The sequence below is a fragment of the Thermobia domestica genome, chromosome 3 (assembly GCF_964235325.1).
Source record: "Thermobia domestica chromosome 3, izTheDome1.hap1.1, whole genome shotgun sequence".
In the NCBI taxonomy this organism is placed as follows: domain Eukaryota; kingdom Metazoa; phylum Arthropoda; class Insecta; order Zygentoma; family Lepismatidae; genus Thermobia; species Thermobia domestica.
In genome coordinates this window covers 145,046,334-145,067,043 of record NC_137456.1, presented here as the reverse complement: position 1 = coordinate 145,067,043, position 20,710 = coordinate 145,046,334, and the positions used below count along the sequence as shown (strand labels likewise).

General features: G+C 34.7%; 1 protein-coding gene across 3 annotated transcripts in view; it reads left to right on the top strand.

Moving 5' to 3' along the window:
- LOC145681530 (uncharacterized) overlaps nt 1-20,710 on the top strand; it is a 196,087-nt gene that overhangs the window by 2,803 nt on the left and 172,574 nt on the right. The window lies entirely within an intron of this gene.

Below are 20,710 nucleotides of genomic sequence, written 5' to 3'. Positions count from 1 at the left end.
TATTATTAGAAAAAAATGTAATATAATAAAAGAAGTTGGGTTACTGTATACCCTACAACTCCTAGATATTGATTAACTTATTGTTAAGTTTCTCTTATAACATACTCAATGTTGAAGGCTAGTGAGCTCCCTATTCCCTAGTGTTCCTTGAAAGTTCAGTTAGTATGGACACCTTCATTGTATTTCCATAATCAATAGCTTAATTTCATATTTGCATTTGTTACTGGAATATTCAGTTATTATTTACTTACAAATTCGGGCTGAGATCAAGTTTAACAGTTAGTTTTATGCCAAACGTAAACTTAAAAATTAATCTTATCTATTAGAAAATAAAAACTACTGGTGCAACATCCTTTAGGGGTCACGGCCTACCAACCAGTTTGTTCCACTCATGACTTTGACCTGTTATGTGGTCAATAAATTGTCTCTCTTGTTTGTTAATTTTGGTATTTTGGAAGGGAGTATAATACCTCTTTCTTTCAAATGGCTCCTCAATTGTTCTCAGGACGCGTGATGGTCTCTGCAATGCCAACGTCATTTGGTGAGTACGAACGGTTATCTATCCTTCCCCGAACCAAACCCAATACTACCTGACTGTGCTGGTTTCACGAGAAGTGGTATTTCAGTGCGACTCCAAACGTTGGCATATTCTTAAGTATTAGTAGAATGAAGCATCTCATGGTATGTTTTACTGATATTGTGAATATTTATCTTGTATTCTATTTATTATTATCATTATCATTTTAGGTCAGCAAGCTATCAGTTGGCTTGAAGCAGCTTTGAGCCAGACATATTTTGCAGTTCTTTCCTATACCTTGTATTATCTGGTCCATATATTTCAATCCTATCTTTCCTTTATCCATTTGTTCTTCTAAAATTCCCTCCATAGCTACTAACTTGAAATCTTCACGTTTCATAATTTGTCCAATCATCTTATCCACTGTTTTCAAAACATTATTTCGTATACTCTCTTTTTTCTCTACCATTTCCAATACTTTTCCATTTGAAGTAATGCACGATACCCAAGTTTCAACATTTTTCTATAGTACCGCATATGCTTGGTCAGTCTTTCCTTCCGGTCTACGCCAATGCTTCCGGTTAAGTGCTTATTTTTCTCTTAAATCGCTTCTTCCCTGAGCTACCAGGATCTTATATCTAGTTCGCACTTTATATCTCAAATTATTTTAGTACATATGTAACACAATTCCTCCAGTTCTCGTACTAGGTAATTTATTGTATTGATCTCTTTTTTTCATTTTTTTGTTGCTTGTTTTCTGTTGCATGTCATAACTTTGGTTTGCTCTTGTTAATCTTCATGATGAATTTGCTTCTAAGTAGCTGTTGCATATCGCTTGCATACCGTCTTCAATAAATTGATTCAACAAAAATGTCCTACATGAACCCTACTTATCCCATCCTTTCTGACTTGTGAGTTGCTGCTTCCGAATGAAATAACTACACAAAATTTCGCAGATATCAGGCGGGAAACTTCCAAAACTTTTAGAACAAAGAAACACGATTTTCTGAAAGATAAAATTAAGGAACTTGAAGATAATAGTAAAATTAAAAACATCCGGGACATATATAAGGGGTTCAGCGAATTTAAGAAAGGCTATCATCCTCGTGCTTATATATTAAAGAAATCTGATGGTACAGTTCTCACTGACACGGATAGCATTTTAAATAGATGGAAAGATTTCTTTGACGATTTGCTTAACACTCAACCAAAAACTAGTATGCGTGGAGAAAAGGAGATACACACCGCACAACCGTATATTCCAGAACCCAACCGAATAGAAGTAGAAAAGAAATTAAAGAAACACAAATCTCCGGGTGTAGATGAAATTCCGGCTGCGTTAATTTTAGCTGGAGGCGAAAAATTGTGGAACAAGATATACAAACTCATTCTCCTTATCTGGAACAAGGAAGAATTGCCATAAGAGTGGAAAGAATCAATCATTGTTCCAATTCACAAGAAAGGCGACAAAGCTGACTGTAATAATTATCGAGGCATTTCTCTTTTGTCAACATCCTATAAAATCCTTTCAAATATTCTATCAGCAACATTGACCCCATACGCAGATGAAATTATTGGAGATTATCAGTGCGGACTTAGACTAAATCGATCAACTATCAACCAAATATTTACCATTCGCCAAATACTCGAAAAAAATGGGATTACAATATCCCGGTACATCAACTATTTATTGATTTTAGAAAGGCGTACGGCTCGGTTAGGAGAGAAACATTATACAACGTTCTTACAGAACTTGGAATACAGAGAAAGCTAATTAGATTAATTAAGATATGTTTAAATGAATCCCAAAGTAAAGTCCGGGTAGGAAAATTTCTATCCACGAGCTTTCGCGTCGAAAATGGACTGAAGCAAGGAGATGCGTTGTCGCCATTATTATTTAACTTTGTTCTGGAATACGCTATAAGGAAAATCAAAGATAGGAACCAGGGCCTAGAGTTGAACGGTATTCACCAGATTATGGCATATGCTGATGTTGTAAATTTAATAGGGGATGATATGAGAACAATAGAAGAAATGCAGAGATCTTATTAAACTCTTGCAGGGACATAGGTTTAGAGGTAAATGCAGAGAAAACTAAATACATGGAAGTGCGTCGGGACCGTAATACAGCAAATTATGGATGCGTTAAAATATTAAGTAATACTTTAATGCAATAAGGCGACAAAACTGACTATAATAATTTTCGAGGCATCTCTCTTGTGTCAACATCCTATAAAATCCCTTCAAACTTTCTATTTGCAAGATTGATCCCATACGAAGATGAAATAATTGGAGATTATCAGTGTGGATTTAGACGAAATCGATCAACTAACGACCAAATATTTACCATTCGCCAAATACTCGAAAAGAAGTGGGAATATAGTAGCCCGATACATCAACTATTTATTGTCTCTTGTCGTCGCCAATTCTGTCGAGTAATTTGAAGCTTAAAATATATAAAACGATAACCATACCTTTTCTTCTGTATGGTTCTGAAACATGGTCGCTTACTCTGAGGGAAGAACATAAACTGAAAGTATTTGAGAACAAGTTGCCCAGACGAATATTTGGACCCAAGAGGAACGGGAATGGGGAATATCGGAAACGCCATAACGAGGAACTAGATAAATTATACTGCTTACCAAAGATTGTTAGGGTCACCAAGTCTAGAAGGCTTAAGTGGGCAGGACATATAGCCAGGATAGAAGAAAGTAGGAACGCTTTCAAAGTGTTAGCGCTAAGACCAATCGGAAAACGACCATTAGGAAGATCTGGTGGCAGATGGGAAGACAATATTAAGAAGGATATCGCAGAGATAGGAATACAAAGTAGAAACTAGACCCAGTTGGCTAAGGATAGAAGTCAGTGGAGCGCTGTTGTGGACGCGACATTGAACCTCCGGGTTCATAGGCAATAGAGTTAGTTAGCTTACGAAGCATGAGTAGATGCCTAGGCTGATACTACAAATAGATTAAATGCACATTTACTGAAAGGATGGGTTCTACTGACATTGGATAGTCTATATAATGTTTGTGTGCTAGGGCCTAGGGGAGAGGAGGAGATAAGATTTCATATCAGGTTACGTCACGCACAGTCGCACGCCTTCATTTTCATTAAAAATGTAAAAGCCAAGATTAACAAATTTCATCTCACTTTCCTTTGTGGCAGTCGGATACAAATCATAACACTTATCTGCAAAAAACACTTTTTAAATCGGATTATTGGGAGAGCTTCCAGTTCCAATGTTGGGGGGACGTCTCCCCATTTCCCCGGAATTTTTGCCCATACCTACAGTTGAGACAACTTTCCAGCATGAGGAGAGGGGCATGAGGAGAGAGGCATATCCTCCTCTCGCATTTATTGTAATTTGTGCCCAAGTAGTGGAAGTGGAATTAATACATATTGATGAGATTACTAAACGCACTACAGCACGCAGTTCAGTTTGAAATACTACAGAATAAGATTCTTTTTAAAAAATGGAAAAGCCAAGAAAAATCAATTTCATCTTCCATTCCTTTGTGGCAGTCGGACACAAATCGTAACACTTATCCTAAGAAGCACTTTTTAAGTCAGATTATTGGGGGGACAGTCCCCCCAGGTCCAAGATTGGACGGACATGTCCCCCTCGGCCCCTCGCGATTTGCGCCAGTGGGCCTATCTATGGCTACAATGAAAGTTACAGGTACACATGATGAACTTACTCCATTAATGAACTCGGCCCAGATAATAGCTCTAACTACCTAAGAGAAGAAGAAAATAACATAATTAATTAAGAAACCCGCTTTCTTTCAGGAATTATCGTGTGTACAGTAATGGATTTGACGTAAGATGTTAACGGATTAAGAAACTAGTTCGATATATTTTCTGTGTTCTATCTATTGCAAGAACAATCTATAATTCAAAATTTGCTCTCATTCGATATTTACAGTGTGGAGTAACGGACGTGAATACGTCTTACTAACATTGCAACATTATAGATCTAAGTTGCGTGATCCTAATAACAACGAATTTGGCATTTCATAATCATATATTTAATGTGTGTCTAAGAAAATTGTTCACCTAAATTTTCAAATTTTAAATGCAGTAATTAGCACAAAAATTTCAGGGTATTCAAGAAGTGTGATATAAATTGATGTTATCCTAACTGTTCAACCTATTTCTTCATTTGGAAATTCTTAATTGATTCTGTTAAAATCATTGGGTTACATATCCTTTAACATACCTATAAAATAACAGTGCATTGTTGTGTCTAGTGTTTCATTGTTGTAAAACGACAAGCCAAATGTTGAAATAACAAATCACTCGATCGGCTACAAACACGAAAGATTTCGAAAGATTCTGTGGCTCTGTGTCCGAGTTCTCTCCTGTAGTGCTTGGGGTCCCAAGTTCTATTCCAGCTTCCTCAAGAGTTTTGTGGTGAACAAATACAGTACATAGGTTCGCTCAGGGTTTACATTCCCGTCCCACGTTCTTAAATTGAGTATTTCATTCAGAATCACTATGTCTGTCCTGTTAGACATGATGCATACTCATGAGACGTTAAACTAACAAATAAATAACTGCTTTCCATATACCGTACCTCAATGCAACATAAATGGTATGAAATATAACTATTATTGACAAGCTTGGGGAAAGGTTTATTATTCTTAAAGCCTTATACGAGAAACAGATATACATTAATTTCAATTTGATGTATCTATTGAAGGCGAATGTTCTGCAATGAGAAAAATTCTTTCTTAGGACAGCAATATATTGTACAAATATACGGAATCCTCTTGCTTACTACAGAAATCAGTACGGAGAATGCGTTATCCATATGCTATATAGCCACTGTCCTTAGATGTTATATCATGCCGTTGCAGGATGTCTGATATCTAACAGTCTTCCTTATATTACATACATATATGTATGTTACCTTCGTCAACTATATGTTATATACGTCCATTTGTATGTGATATCCTGACCGCCTATATTGTTTCATACGGAAAGTACATACAGATGAACACTTATACAGAAAATATTATAAAACTTGCTTTTTCAGTTATACGTTTGCAGTGCCGGATTTACGTATAAGCTAAACGAGCTAAAGGAGCTCTCTCGGCGAACCCCAAAAATTTTAAAGACAAAAACTGACTAACATATTTTCCAAATAATAAGAGAAAGCAAAAAAGATAAAACGCACTTTTAAGAACGGTATTTTGTATTGTTATGTATCCTGTTTCACAACCCTGCTCGTAATAGGGCCCCTGTTACCCAACCTTACTTATAATAGGGTCCCGTTTCCCAACACTGCTTGAAATGAGGTCCCTGTTTCCTAGTCCCGCTGGTAATGGGGGCGTGTTTTCCAGCTCCGCTAATAATGAGGCCTCATTTCCTAGCCCCGCTCATAATGGGGCACCTGTTTCCCAGCCCTGCATGTAATGAGCCCCTATTTCCCAACCCACTTGTAATGGAACTCCTGTTTCAGAACTCCGTTTCTAATGGGTAACCTGTTTCCCAGCCATTACATTTAACTACTATAATAAAACTTTACAGGATAAGTGTTAGGTGCTTTGTACTTGTATGTTGATATAGACCTAACTCTAGTGCTACCCTTTCTCGTGTTCCTTGGAATACGACAAGAAATCGGAGCTGGAAACAGTGGATTCATTAAAAAAAAAAAAAAAGACATGAAACAACAAGCTCTGGAAATATTAGTAAAATATTAAAAAAAAAAAAAAAAAAACAGCCCAAAGCGGAGATAATATCTTTGGTATTCATTTCTATGGGGCTATTTAAAGCAAGAGGTATACAAGAACAATTCTCGAACTATTCAAGGCCTGGAAACGAACATTCGCAGTGCCATTGAGAACATTGACACTTCTAATCTTCGTAAAGTTCCTGTCAACCTGATGAAACGTGTGAATCAGTGTTTGAATCAAAACAGGGGACACTCCCAGCATCCGGTGTAGAGAGAGTAACTCATTTCTGATAGTAGCAGTAGTGCTGGGTGCATATAAGTAAACGTTTTATCATGATAATTTCAAAGTTTGATTTTCATTGTTTTCAGAAATTGCATAACATAGACAGATCCTTAACACACCTTCTGATGCATTGAAACATCAGCAAAGTTGCCAATTCAGAGTGTTAATTTATGAAAACTACGATTACCTTAGTTCCCCCTTACAGAGACCTCATCCAATTAGTTATCGGTGGAAATGAAAAATTATTTTTTCTGCTCCATAGTTTCCAAGCCACTCTAACTAAACATACTGAAAATTAACGACAGAATATCCATACGTATCAGTTATGAGTGAATTTCATGTAAAAAAAAAAAAAAAAAAAAAAAAAGGGGGGGGGGAATTACAGCTTTCGTTACATCTGGCAAAACTTTGTGGTTCCTATTGCAGATCAATCGTTGCTTCCTACTTTAAAAATATGTGCATGAATAAGGCTTCATTTTGGTATAACCATTATTCGTGTATACTATCACTTCACGTTCAAAAGTTCTACTATGCCAAACTCCGGGTTGCATTGTATATTGGACACACTGTGCATTATATTAACTACAATTGTATTGTGTGTGGTTATAACATAGTGTAATATTAAGAATGCTATGTACAGGGAAAGTCAAAATGATGGACCCGATTTCAGAAATGTATTGTGTGAAATCTAATAAACATGTGTTATTATGAAACTTGTGCTGAGAAGGTAAACTATCAAAGTTTTCTTGGAACGTATTCACAAATGTTCTATGTGAGCACCTCGCGTAACACAGTGGCGGATCTAGAAGGTAAAAACTGGGGGGAACCCAGAATCCAGACTATGATAAGTATATCATGAGTTTACTATAGGCTTTCAAAAATATATAAATAATAGCTTAAATTATTTTTGTTACTCAAAAAACTGGGGGCCTAGGCCCCTTTGGCCCTGGATTAGATTTGCCACTGGTAACACGACAAACATCAAGCCGATAATCTATTTCCTGCCAAATCTTTTCCCGCATATTGCGGTCAATATCATCAATGGCTGCTGTGATGTGGACACGTAGGTCATTCAATGTTGTTGGAAATGGTGGTATGTAAACATGATCCTATACAAAACTCCACATGAAGAAATAACATGAGTCAAGTCATGTGTACAATTTTCACAGATTTGTTTATGTGATAATGAAGCACACAGAAAGCCCTTTGCCTTCCATCCAACGCCATTTTCCTTAGCTGCTCGCTGCTGACTCTTAGCCGTAGAAAGTGGAAAGTTTGAGTAGAAACTAAACTTTGTAAATAAACCGTTCGAAGTACATGTCTTACAATAACATATGTTTATCAGATTTCACAGAATCAATTTCTCAACTTGGGTCCATCATTTTGACTTGCCCTGTATACTTATTACTAGTTTGTGTAATATATTGACACCTCTTATTATTTCATGTTATAGCAAGCTTACAGAAACTAGAATATGAGTCTGTAAGTTGGATTTCTAAAGAATTTTGCAATGCATTGTAAATGATGTAAGATTATAAAATGTTGTAAATTGATCAATATTTACGTTAGTTAAAAACATATTTTATGCGTAAACGTACGTATTTAGATATCCATTATGTCAATGAATTACTAAATAGCATTAATTCAAACTCAAAAAGCGGCGACAGTTTTCCGCTGAAAAAGAAAGCTAAGTATATAAAGGGCCGCATTACTTTCAATAGCTTAGGGCCCCATCAAACCTAAATCCGGCACTGTACGTTTGTTGTACGTTAAGTCCAAAAACTACAGGATTTATAAATAAATGTATCATACGATTTTACGTATGCCACATCCTATTTTTTCTCTGTGTGTGTTTAATGAAACTCATTCTGTGAAGTTAAAAAATTTAAAAAAAAGGTAGACTCTTATACATCTGAGTCAAATGTTCGTTCCAGCGCTCTGTCCAAACTGCGAGTAAATTAAGCAAATGTGTTGTCACTTGGTAACAAAAGGGATATTAAGTATAGTTTTACGTTCATTACTCTGCGAATACGACTTAGTAATTTGCACAATATCGAATAATGTTTTGTTATTATGTATATTTGGAATGAAGGAGGGATTTTATGTTAACTTTAAGTGAATAGTAGTATTAATAAAGAAATGAGAAACCAGTGAATATAATGCAGAATACCGATTTTAAATTTGCAAAAATTGAATAAATTCAAGCTATGATGAAGACTAAAAACAGTGGTTATAATTTTCTCCGGTAGATGTCAATCACTGTACGATGTTGGCTGGCAGCTAACGGCACAACATGTAACTTTTAGCTTTCTACAATTATTCACTTTCGTATGAAAAGTAAAAATTACGATTTGTAAAGTCACTGTTAAAATAACTTTTCCCCATGAATATCTTAAGGGATTTTCCCTAATAACAAAGGCGACCAAGTTAATCGTTCTATCTATTTACTATACTACGGAAAAAAAGAATAAAAAATTAGTAATCACTTTCAAGAGTTATAATATGAGTTAAGGGCTAAATTAAAGTCATCGTTAGCTGTTAGTATGTTAACAGACTGACTTCATTAATGACTCCTCTGAAGTAATCACTCTAGCTACCTAATGCGAAAACGTAATTCTAAAATTCGCTTTCCCTCAAAAGTTATTGAGTGCAGTGGCGGAATATCACCCTTACTTGTTAAGAGGCTAACAGATTAACTATGTTAATGAAGTCAGTGGCGATAACAGCAGCCCAGTATCTAGAGGGGGTCTAGGTGGGGCCGAGCCCCCCTAAATTTTTGCTGGTCCCTCTAAAATTTTCACGGTAGGCTTGCAAATGAACTATAATACGGTGATGAACTATCATATGATTGGATGGGCCCCCCTAACTTCAGCCGCCCCCCTACATTTTTGAGCTGTCTACGGGCCTGGATAACAAATCTACCTATCAATTGGAAAAAGTAAGCCAATAATTCGAAAAAGCTCTTTTAAGATTTGCCGTATGGAGTAAATGGACTGAGAACAGTGATCTTCAGTTTTGTTACGGTTTATAAGCCTAACTTACGCGATTCTAACTAAACTACCAGAAAGGGGTAAAAGTGTCCTTTGCAACGTTTATTTGCTGCTCCTAGAGTTTAAGTTAAAGTAAAGTGTGCTTGTTCTTAGGTATTTCTGACTTGTTATTTAAAATATTTTCCACTTTTTTCTGAGAAGAAGTACGGATGCACATATAAACTGATCGGAATGGGTACACGTCCATCTGAATGAGAGGAAAAGATATTCAACATAGAATATTGTCTTCTAAGATCCCTATGAACCACCGTAAATCAGGCATTAGTATTTGCAACTCTCAGAATATACCGATAAAAAGCTGATCGAATGAACGGTAAATGAGTCCACACTATACTCCATCCCATTTCCCACTTTCTGTTTGAATATAGTGTTATGGTTGGACATTGAGCCTATTCTGGGAACTGATCCAAATAATGAAATACCTTTGCTCTGATAGAGTGTTTTTCAGAAAAAAATGTTTCGAGGAGGGACATTTAATTTTCGGATGGGAGATATTATTTTCACATCGTACTCAGGGGGGATCCAGGACGGACTTCTGAGGGGGCGGTAGGTCGTAATTCTGCTACTTAGAGCTACCTTTAACAGCTCTCGGATGGGTTTTATTTACATTTAAAATAAGAAAGTTTCCTTTTCTGGGGGAAGCAATCGCCCCATTCGCCCCCCTGGATCCGCCCGTGATCGTACTATTCTATGCATTTATTAATATATCGTAGTTTTCAGTACAAAAGAGAGTAAATTTATTTTTTATTTTATTATCTTTATTATTATTATTATTATTATTATTATTATTATTATTATTATTATTATTATTATTATTATTATTATTATTATTATTATTATTATTATTATTTTGAGACAAGTTGAATTTGAGATGTTTTACGATGGATGCCAATCGTCTACAGCTAGTGGCAAACTATTGTGACTGTAGAGTGTACTGTTCAGCTGTGCGGGATAATTTTCGTAAGAGTGTTAAGAGAATTAAGTAAGTTGTCCGAAGCATAAGGGCTTAAATGACACATACGCCCTTCTGCATTGGACAATGTGAGTAAAGGATAGTAAACTCTGGCGTTCATACGCCATAATGAGTATGTAATTTTTTGTTGTCTTTGTATATAAATGCCGCTACGGATTGTTGATTTGGATTCATTTACGACTTCGTTATTACAAACTTGGTTAATGACGTATAAAAATGTTTTTTTCACTTTTTAAGAAAGTAAACAACTTAGTTATTGTATCAGATGAACAAGAAAGTCATCAAAATTAACAGGCAAAGCGAAATAATTGCAAAAGAAGATATCTGCAGGTTTCTGGCGTATAGCGACGATGATTGGTGCGGAGCTGGAAGATGATAGTAATGTGGATTCTGACTTTTTACCTGAAAAAGGAATTGTATATTTTTTCTTATATTCATATTTTTTCTCAACATATAATAGATTAAAATCCGAAAATAATAGCAACGCAGTGTGAATTCGTTAGAGCAAAATAGTTTTATCGTATTTAATTAGTACTGAAAAATAATATCTATAAGGAGTTTAAGATGTTGGGTGTTAAAATACCATACAATAGAGACTAAATAGTCCATTAATGTTCCAATGATATTTTCTACCCTAGTGCAGTATCCTTGTTTCGCAGGATAATGTTGCTGTGAAATCAAAAGAATTCAGTTTGTGGGTTATATGCTTCATTCATTTTCTCTTTGACTCTTTCCTTTCTTCATTTTCTCCTTCCTTTGTATATGCTTTTCATAGATATTCAGCTCTAATCCCTTGTCATCTTCGGTCAGCTTCTCAAATTGAACACATGCTTTGCACTAATCTTCTTTTCGGGTTGGAAATTTTAACATTGAATTATCTTCACAGTTTCGAATAAAATCTGAGTCTCGTTAAGTTTTAAGCACATTTATTAAGGAATAAAACATCGAATTACAATTGCCAGATAATTATCTCTTTAGTTGTAGCTATTTTAATCTAAATTTTCATATTCTGTGACGTGTAGCGAAACTTAAAAAAACATTATAGTAATAAAAACATTTATAATTATAAAAAATAATAAAAAGTGTAATTAAATTATTAAAATGTATTCTTAATGTTCATTATGTTCACAGTTACGAAATAATATGCAATAAAGCATTAAAACATACGCCACAGTATTACTAAAAACACTAGAAATTAACATATATCTGTTTACAGCATAAAGGCGTAAGTGCAAAACTTTGTAATTTTGTCAAGTTAAACGAAAAACAGAACTTGAAAGAAACGTTTACGTGAAAAGAGAAACCTGTCCTTTGGCATTAAAAGTGAAAAATATTATCTCTCCTTAAATTAGCAGAAAAATTATGTTGATCTGAACATATCACAAAATCTACTTTTGCTCCTCCTGTAAAATTTTGGAAGTGTTAGTTACGCCCTTTTATTGAAAGTGACGATATTATAGACGTATTATTTTGGTCTCCTCCGGGGGACACTCTCAGAGCACCGGGCAGGCAGAGTCGCCCCAAAAACATGTCTGGAAGAAACACTACTCTGATACCAATCGATCTCGATATAAAGAGAGACGAAAATACAGGCACAATCATTTTATAAGATTCCCCACAGTATTGCCTAGAATAGTAATAATAATTATCTATACACTATAGTATTTTATCAAAAATAACACAATTACAACTGCAACATTCTTTATATTTTAGGTCTTGTATGTCTATTTTCTCTCTGTCTCTCTGTTTTTTTTTTTTTTTTTTTTTTTTTTTTTTTTTGAAAGAGACTAAATTCGTTGCGTAATAATTACTAGGATTCGGCTTGTTTCTGCTCCCAACAAAACGTAGAAGTCAGTAGGGGGTTGATAAAATAATATTTCCAAGTCAACACTTGATTTTGGAGTGTAAAATTCGAAATCCACTAAATTTCACCAAAAAAAAAAAAAAAAAACTTTCTCCATTCAATAATGAAATTGTCATGAACTAACACTAATTTTTTTTTGTTTCGTAGTCCTCAGTTCTTTTATGTTTCGTAGGCTACCAGCATTAACATCGAATTATTGTATCCTTACATTATGTATAAGAATGCGTTGATTTCGTTTCAAATATATCACAACGTTTGATGTGTCATGATACATGTATATCTAACTGTTATATGAAATTGAAATTTTGCTACGGAAATATTTTAAAGCTAATCGTGGCGCTGCTGAAATGGGAAAGAGTTCTGCTTATGTGCCTTTACCGTCTATTGTTGTCTTTAGACTCAGTTATAAGAAGGTGGGCAAGTTGAATCTATACCAGAGCCGTAGGAAGAGATTTTGGCGCCCGGGGCGAAGTGGAATTCGCAGCCCCTTATAATCACCTGACCAAATTTTTCGATTTATTTTTAGAAATAAGAGCAGCTTTTGTTGTTATGCTGCACTGAATTTTTATCAAACTACTTGGGCAGATCATTGTAACAACTAACAGCGATCATTATGTGTACTAGCTGTTCTTAAGAGGTATATTTTGCACTTTCTGTTAAACTTGACAAAACTACCTTTGGTTGTATATATAACTTGGAGAACAGTTATGAAAATAACAACTATTTAAACGATTCTTACTATCGATAAGAAATTAAATTTCAATACATCAGAAACTATGTGCCTTTAAAATGTGCGAAATGGGTTACAGTTTTATAATAATTGGATGGCAATTCCGATAATAATTATAAAGTTTTTAAATTTTATTATGTATGTGACAACATAAGTATTTTAATTTCAATTGTTTTACATTAAAAATATTTTGTGGAAGATCAGAAGGAATCATCTCTGTGAATTTCTTAATAGTGATCGATGGAAGTGAGAGGTATATTTAATGTTTGTACGTAGAATCGAAAATATAGTTTGGCTACTACATGTGTTTGAAATTATAATAATTACTTAATTTCTTAACGAATGAAAATTCTGAATTTAGGATTACTTATTGTTAATTAAGAATACACTACATTACAAATACACTAGCTCACATACACACATATATATAGGGTCTATATATAATGCGTGTATGTCTTTTGTATGTAGATAAGTAGATAAAAATCACACACAAAACATAACACGTATGCACACAAAAGAAATCCTGCCGATACAAGTAGTTAATAGAAAAATGATCCCAGTAAATTCCTTCAAATTAGAAACATTTCATATGTCAATGGGATAAAAAAAATCACAGGTAGTGATCAGTGTTTGAAAAAGACGAAATTCGTTTGGTTAAGTTCTGACCCGTTGAGCTCCTATTCTTCAACTGCTTCAAGTTTGAAAATGTTACTTTTCCCCTTGTTTCTCTTCTTTTTTGATATTCCAGTAATCAGCAGCTTGCATGTGTCTCTTCACCCCTCTTATTTTCATACCTTCATTCTCACCGTTGTGATTAATCCGATTGGCTAGAAAAGCGTGATTAACTTAGCAAGGACATCACAATCAACACTCCGAACATGTATTTCAGATTTTGACCGTTTTTGTCTTTGAAAACGCTTCCTCTTACTCTGTAAGTCATTACTTAGTGGTATGTATATCACATCGTCATTACAAAACCATATATAATAATTTTCTTTAAATAATAAATAAACACTTGTTGTGATTGTTATTGAAAAGTTTGCATTGGGAGCGCAGCAAGCAAGAAATTTTTAAAGAAATCTGTATTTTTGAAACCGACAATATTGACAACAATATTGAAACCGACAACTGAGAAGGTCAATACTTTTTCGGGGCGACGCCACGCGACGCGCCGTTTACTCATTTTCAAAATTGTTTCCTTCTTCTTGCTCGTTCGGCGCCCCCTTGCCACCAGCGACCGGAGCAACCACCTGCTCGCCTTCTCCACTATACTGACCTGATCTATACAGGATTCTATTGTTAAAATATGGATTTAAAAACATTTTTAAAATATTAACCGAGTACTTCAACAAAATCTTTTAAAACAGATAATAATAATAATAATAATAATAATAATAATAATAATAATAATAATAATAATAATAATAATAATAATAATAATAATAATAATCCCTTATAAGCAGAAAAAATCATTACTGTTATTTATAAATAACCTGAAGTATGTGGCAAGTCAAGCAAGTTAATACTTCGTATAATTACAATTCAAACTAATTTTATGTTACGAAATAATTTGTTTGGTTTGACATGGACTTCATTCTTTAACCGCTTACCGTATAATTTTCGCCGCAAAAATCGTTCCAAATTTTATATTTTTTTATTGGATATTTTTTTGCACGTTGAAGGTAGAGGTACGTGGAAGCAAACATTATTAAAACTGTGTAAAATTTAGGCCCGAATTAGGCTCTTGAAACTTTAGGACCCCCATAAATCAGTAGTATCATAGTTGTGAATATTTCTACAGGCTCGTTACATGGAATAGTATTCAGCACGAAACTTATGAACCCCCACTTTATGCCATTCCAAATTACAGCCCCTTTAAAGTTGTAATTTTCTGTACTTTTTCTAGAGATTTTATGTATTGGTTGTAACCAGCGTATTTATTTAGAAGCAAGAGTATATGTTCTCCGTATACCTCAGTCTCTTCTCGAAACATTCGTTTTTGTTGGGAGTTCGTCTGATACGTGCGTCCTGAGCAACTGTAGTTTACTTAAACGCATGCAAATGCAAATAATGGTACTCCACCAACAACAAAGATGGCCGCCGTTCAGGAACACTTGTATAGGTCTATACGATAACGTGAATGATGTTATTGACCTTCTCACACACAAGGTTCATCACATTCCAATTTCCATAATTTTCGGAGATAGTCGAGCAACCATTTTCCCCATCTTTGGACCACTTCAGATAGATTGACTTAATAGGCATAATCGTGGGAAGTTAAATTGAAACATTTGATGCCATTTAAATACCTTCGCATTCTTTCCCGTGTGAAGAACAGGCATTTGAACTGGTTTGAGGGTACGTAGAGGCCATGCCAAAGACATTGTTCTTTGTTCATATTTCACACATTTCTTTAATTACAGGTAATACTTTGTAAACATTATTCAACTCGTGCGATAGATGAATACTTTTGCTAACATTATTTATAAATCAGTTATATGAATCGAGTTAATTCTGTGGAAATTATAGGTCCATGGATGGAATCATTGAGTCCATTCACCAGACGTCAGCAGTCTACCATCGAGCCACTGCGGCCTGGTTGATAGACATATCACTATCATATGGTACAAATAATATTTACACTCCAAGATTATAACGTGCTAACACACACAATCGGAACTGTTCAGATGTGTTTTGCGGAATATTTGGGTCAACTGCAACGTCTTCCTCGTCCAAGCAATCTGCCAATATCAATATACTGATTTTTTTTTCAGTTTCTGGTCAGTGAGTGCAACACGGTCGTCTCTGGCGAGGGGACAAGGGGTACGCGTGCTCCCAATATTTTTAATATGAGGTAAAATGGATCAATGCTGAAAGTATTTAGATCTGTATGTGGAAGAAGTAGAAACATAGATAGAACAATTGTCTGTTGTCTACTGTTAAGCATGAGATTCGTGTGATTAAAATATTCGCCTGACATGTGCCAGTTTCAAAGAAATGTTTTTGATTTTTTTTTAAAGCTACAGTTGTTGCTTACTCAAAGCAGTCTCGGCTGCAGGCACACACCTTTCTCATTTATTAATAACCAACCATTGGATTCCACGACGTAGAAAGAATAGAGAAAGAAAGAGAAGAATGTATAGAAACTTGCATTGACAATAAAGAAGGCGATTCTACAAAGACAGGCAAATATATAATGGAAGCTAAGGTGACATTAATATCTTTTTTTAAATAGAGAAATTTGAATTATATATAAGGGTTACTTTCAGAGGAATAATACAGAAGGGTATCAAGAGAGAACTACTATGACAATATAGAAAGCGAAGCTGGAAAAGAGTCTTTACTGAGCTTATTGTAGGTTGAGGAAGATGGAAAGAATACATTGAAGAGACAGATGACACTAAGAATAAACTGTACAGTTTATACATTACAGCGGAAAAGGAAGTAAACTAGGATGGGTGACTGATCAAGTTCAAAAAAAGTATAGTGAAATGAAGAACGAAAAGATAGATAATATATATTTTGAGTTTAGTAAGAATACAGAACAAGAAGAAAAAATGTTCGAAATTTGCAATCAAATCAAAAGTGTCATCCTAAGACTTCTTTCAGAGTTAAGATTTTGTTAGCTAAAAAAATCGAAATATATGAGGACTATAAAACAACACCCCCGCAAATGCGTTAGGAATTCATGGGTTTTGCCCAAAGTTGTACTCAAGAACAAAGTGGTTGCACGTAGTACTGTTTCCGACATAGCATCCATGGAAAATCCTGAATATGTTAAAAAGTATGTTCAGGAACATGCAGCATTATCTTTAATAATATGAGGAACAGTTGTTTGTTGCAGATTAAAGGAATAATAAAATTACTTTCAGATGAAATCGTTGTTACTGCAGAATCTAAAATTAACATTATGTGAAAGAACATAAGGAAAGACTCTGAGGATAATGTAAGTATGAAAACGATTAAATCAATGGTGGTTATGTTGTTAAGGCTATAATAGACCTTAGAGCAAAGATGTAGAATAGGTGTCTGTTTCCAATATCTAGGTAGTATTATTAACGAAGGTATGGAATGTGAACTTTAAGTAGAAGTAACGGAAGAAATAGTGAATGATGATTGTGGTTATGATGAGAAGTATATCATGACTGAATGAAAAGATATAGAAAAGACTCACATGAAAAATTTTCCATAGTACGAGAGGGAGTAGAAGAAACGTGGCATTGCAAGAAGACAAGAAATACTCGAATTGTCGACATTTGTACTTTGAGATGAACGTAAAGCTTGGAACAAATAATTAATGAAAAGCATTGGAAATAATGGGTGAAAATATGGAAGCAATTAAAAAGTATTAAGGCATTGTCAGAGAATAAATTGTATTTCGAATGACTTGTAGAAGATGTTGTGGAAGGAAACCGACGAAGGTATATATATCTTTAATTAATATATTATTTTGAAAGTATAATTCCTATATCAAGGTGTAGAAATCTTCTAAGAATCATATTGTACATAAATTTAAATTTTTGGAGGAAGCCTACCAGTGATGAAAGATAATTATGATGAATTTTGTTTTTACAGGGAGAATAGTAGGTCCCGTTAGTAAAGTTGATTGCAATTTACTCATAATTTTCACGTAGCTTTAGTTGGGCATCTACTAGAATTCACGGCATTCTGATCCCCGCAATTTTCACATGGCAGAGACACCCATAGAGTAAGGTACAGTTTCTCTCTTTCCCTAAATCTGATACAACATGAGAACTATAATAAATATTAGTAGTATGCTATTTCTTTTGAAGCAATTAATCCGTATTATTTTTCAATTATGATTGAATCATATGTCTAAAAGATACGCGGCTCTTTACGTAGTCACAAAGGCACGTACCCTCTCAATGAATACTTCTAATTAATAAAAAAATAAGTATAGAAATTTAGTCTTGTATGGGAATGAGCAACTATCGAACAAAAATATTTTTAATTCGAAGTCTGCAACTTTGATTGATGTTCATAAGGAATTTGGAAACAGCGTAATTTAAATTGATTCATGCTGTCTTCGTTTATATAATCTGTCTCACCTATTTTTCGTGTAACTCTGTTCCACAGGTCAGGACTTTGAACGTTTATCCTTACGAACAATGTAATCACTCTTATAACGTGACAGAAAAAATATATATTCTACTACATCCTTACAATCGGCTGGAATGGAGGCAAGTGTGTCAGAGAAACTGAAGCATCTTACTCGTAGCCTGTGCTAGTTTTGGGGCTCTACGTGGTGAAGCAGAAAGGGACGATATAACTGTAGCGGGGAAAGACTGTTTCATATCATTCGAAAGGAGAGCTGAACTTGTGTTTGATGCTTCTATTTTCGATGCATTCTTTGCTACACTCACACGTAAATTGTTATGAAAGAAAAAAATAAAACAATTTTAACTTTAAAATTTCGAAGTAACGATGCCTAATATACGTATGTAAACATATCTTTATGATTATGATTATGATTATGATTATGATTATGATTATTATTATTATTATTATTATTATTATTATTATTATTTGCAAGGATTTAGGGAATGATTGAATACTTTTGGAGGATATTGTATATTGATTTATCATTGACTTATTTGTGTGGAAGCAAGTATGCGAAGCTACAATAACTAGGGTAAAGGTAGAGAATAATCAAATATCAACTCATAAAAGTAGGTTTAAGACAAAGGAAGCTCACTACGGTGCATCAAATTCCTGTTCCTGTGAGGTTTATTGAATTCCATACATATATTGGAGTTCACATGATTAAAGTTGCATAGTATGAGAGTAGGTATACGTATTGTTACTGAAAATGACTTTCCAATAAAATTGAATTGCTTTAGAATCGATCGAAATTAAATGTATACTTGATTTTAATCCATATTTAAAAATATTATCATGTTCTTATTTTACAAATGAATGAATACTATAAATATACGTTAAATGGATCTCGTTAAGTTCTCAATCATATTTTTTTTCTTTGTGTCCGTTTGAAATCACATTCTTAGTAATGTTTACAATTTATATTGTTTGTAGTAAGCAAAACATGTCAAGTTAAATAATTTTGTATGTGGAAAAATACTGGGCGTATGATTATACAACGATAACTTCGTTATGTTTCCCGTAATATTTGTTCTTCACATTCAGTCACATAAGCGATATTTCATCAAGCACTGAGTCTACCATATTTTGTTTGAAGGCAAGAGTGATTTTAGTATTAACATCTTAATACAGAACGTCAGTTCACCTAAGGTGATCAAAATTTCTGCGCTCACCTCCTCACAACAATCCTTTCCTCCACCAACGGTTGTGCTTGATGTGGTGGTCAGGACCCTCGACAATGGCCTTGCAACGCAATTTGCATCGAAACAATGTGCGTTGAAGGTGTGTGAGGCGAATTGTAGACCACTCCGCTTGACAAGTTTTCCAGAGCTCCGCTGTGGTAGTGAGGAGCCTTTGCGCAAGACCTTGTAAAGGTCAAAGGCGCAGAAATCCATCTGCGACGCATCTGGTGACTTCATAGGTATGAACGAGAAGGGTATAATAGGCAAATCAGTCTTCGTGGTCATACGCATATAATACGTGATAGAACTGCGAGCAGTGTGACTGAATGTTTTGTCCGTGTGGATTAGTGCTCTCAACTGGTTGGGTCGGGTTGAAGACCAACCCAACCCGATACGTGACCCGAATTCACTGACCCGACCCGTGATTCGACCCGATTGACCTGACCCGACAACCAAACCCGAGCTGACCCGAACTTTGAAATTATCATGATAAATTTTTACTTGCGTGCACTCGGCAACACTGCTATTCATTTATATGTCACTATTTAAAGCAAGAGGTATACAAGAACAATTCTCGAACTATTCAAGACCTGGAACGAACATTCGCAGTGCCACTGAGAACATTAACACTTCTAATCTTCGTAAAGTTACTTCCAACCTGGTGAAACGTGTGCACCAGTTTTTGAATCGAAGCAAGGGACACTCTCAGCATCCGCTGTAGAGCTGGTAGCTCATTTTTGATGGTAGAAGTCTTGCCGGGTGCATGTAAGTAAACGTTTTATCATGATAATTTCAAAGTTTGTCTTTCATTGTTTTCAGGAATTGCATAATGTAGAGATATCCTTAACACACCTTTTGATGCACTGAAACATCAGCGAAGTTGACAATTCAGAGTGTTAATTTATGAAAACTACGATTTCCCTACTTCCCCTTTCCAGAAGCCTCATCCGATTAGTTATCACTGGAAATGAAAAATTATTTTTTCTGCTCCATATATTTTAAGCTACTTCCATTAAATAAGCTGAAAATTAAGGACAGATCATTCATACGTATGAGTTATGTGTCAATTTATATGTTTTGCAAAACAAAAAATGATTTACACTTCCGGTTTATCTGACAACACTGTGTGGTTCCTGGTGTACTTCAATCATTGCTTCCTAGTTTAAAAGTATATGCATGAACAATGCTTTATTTTGGTATAACTATAATTTGTGTATCACTTCAGGTTCAAAAATTCTACAATCCCAAACTCCTGGTTGCGTTGTATATTGGATACCCTGCAGAATCAAACCTGTGAAAAAAGAAAAAAAA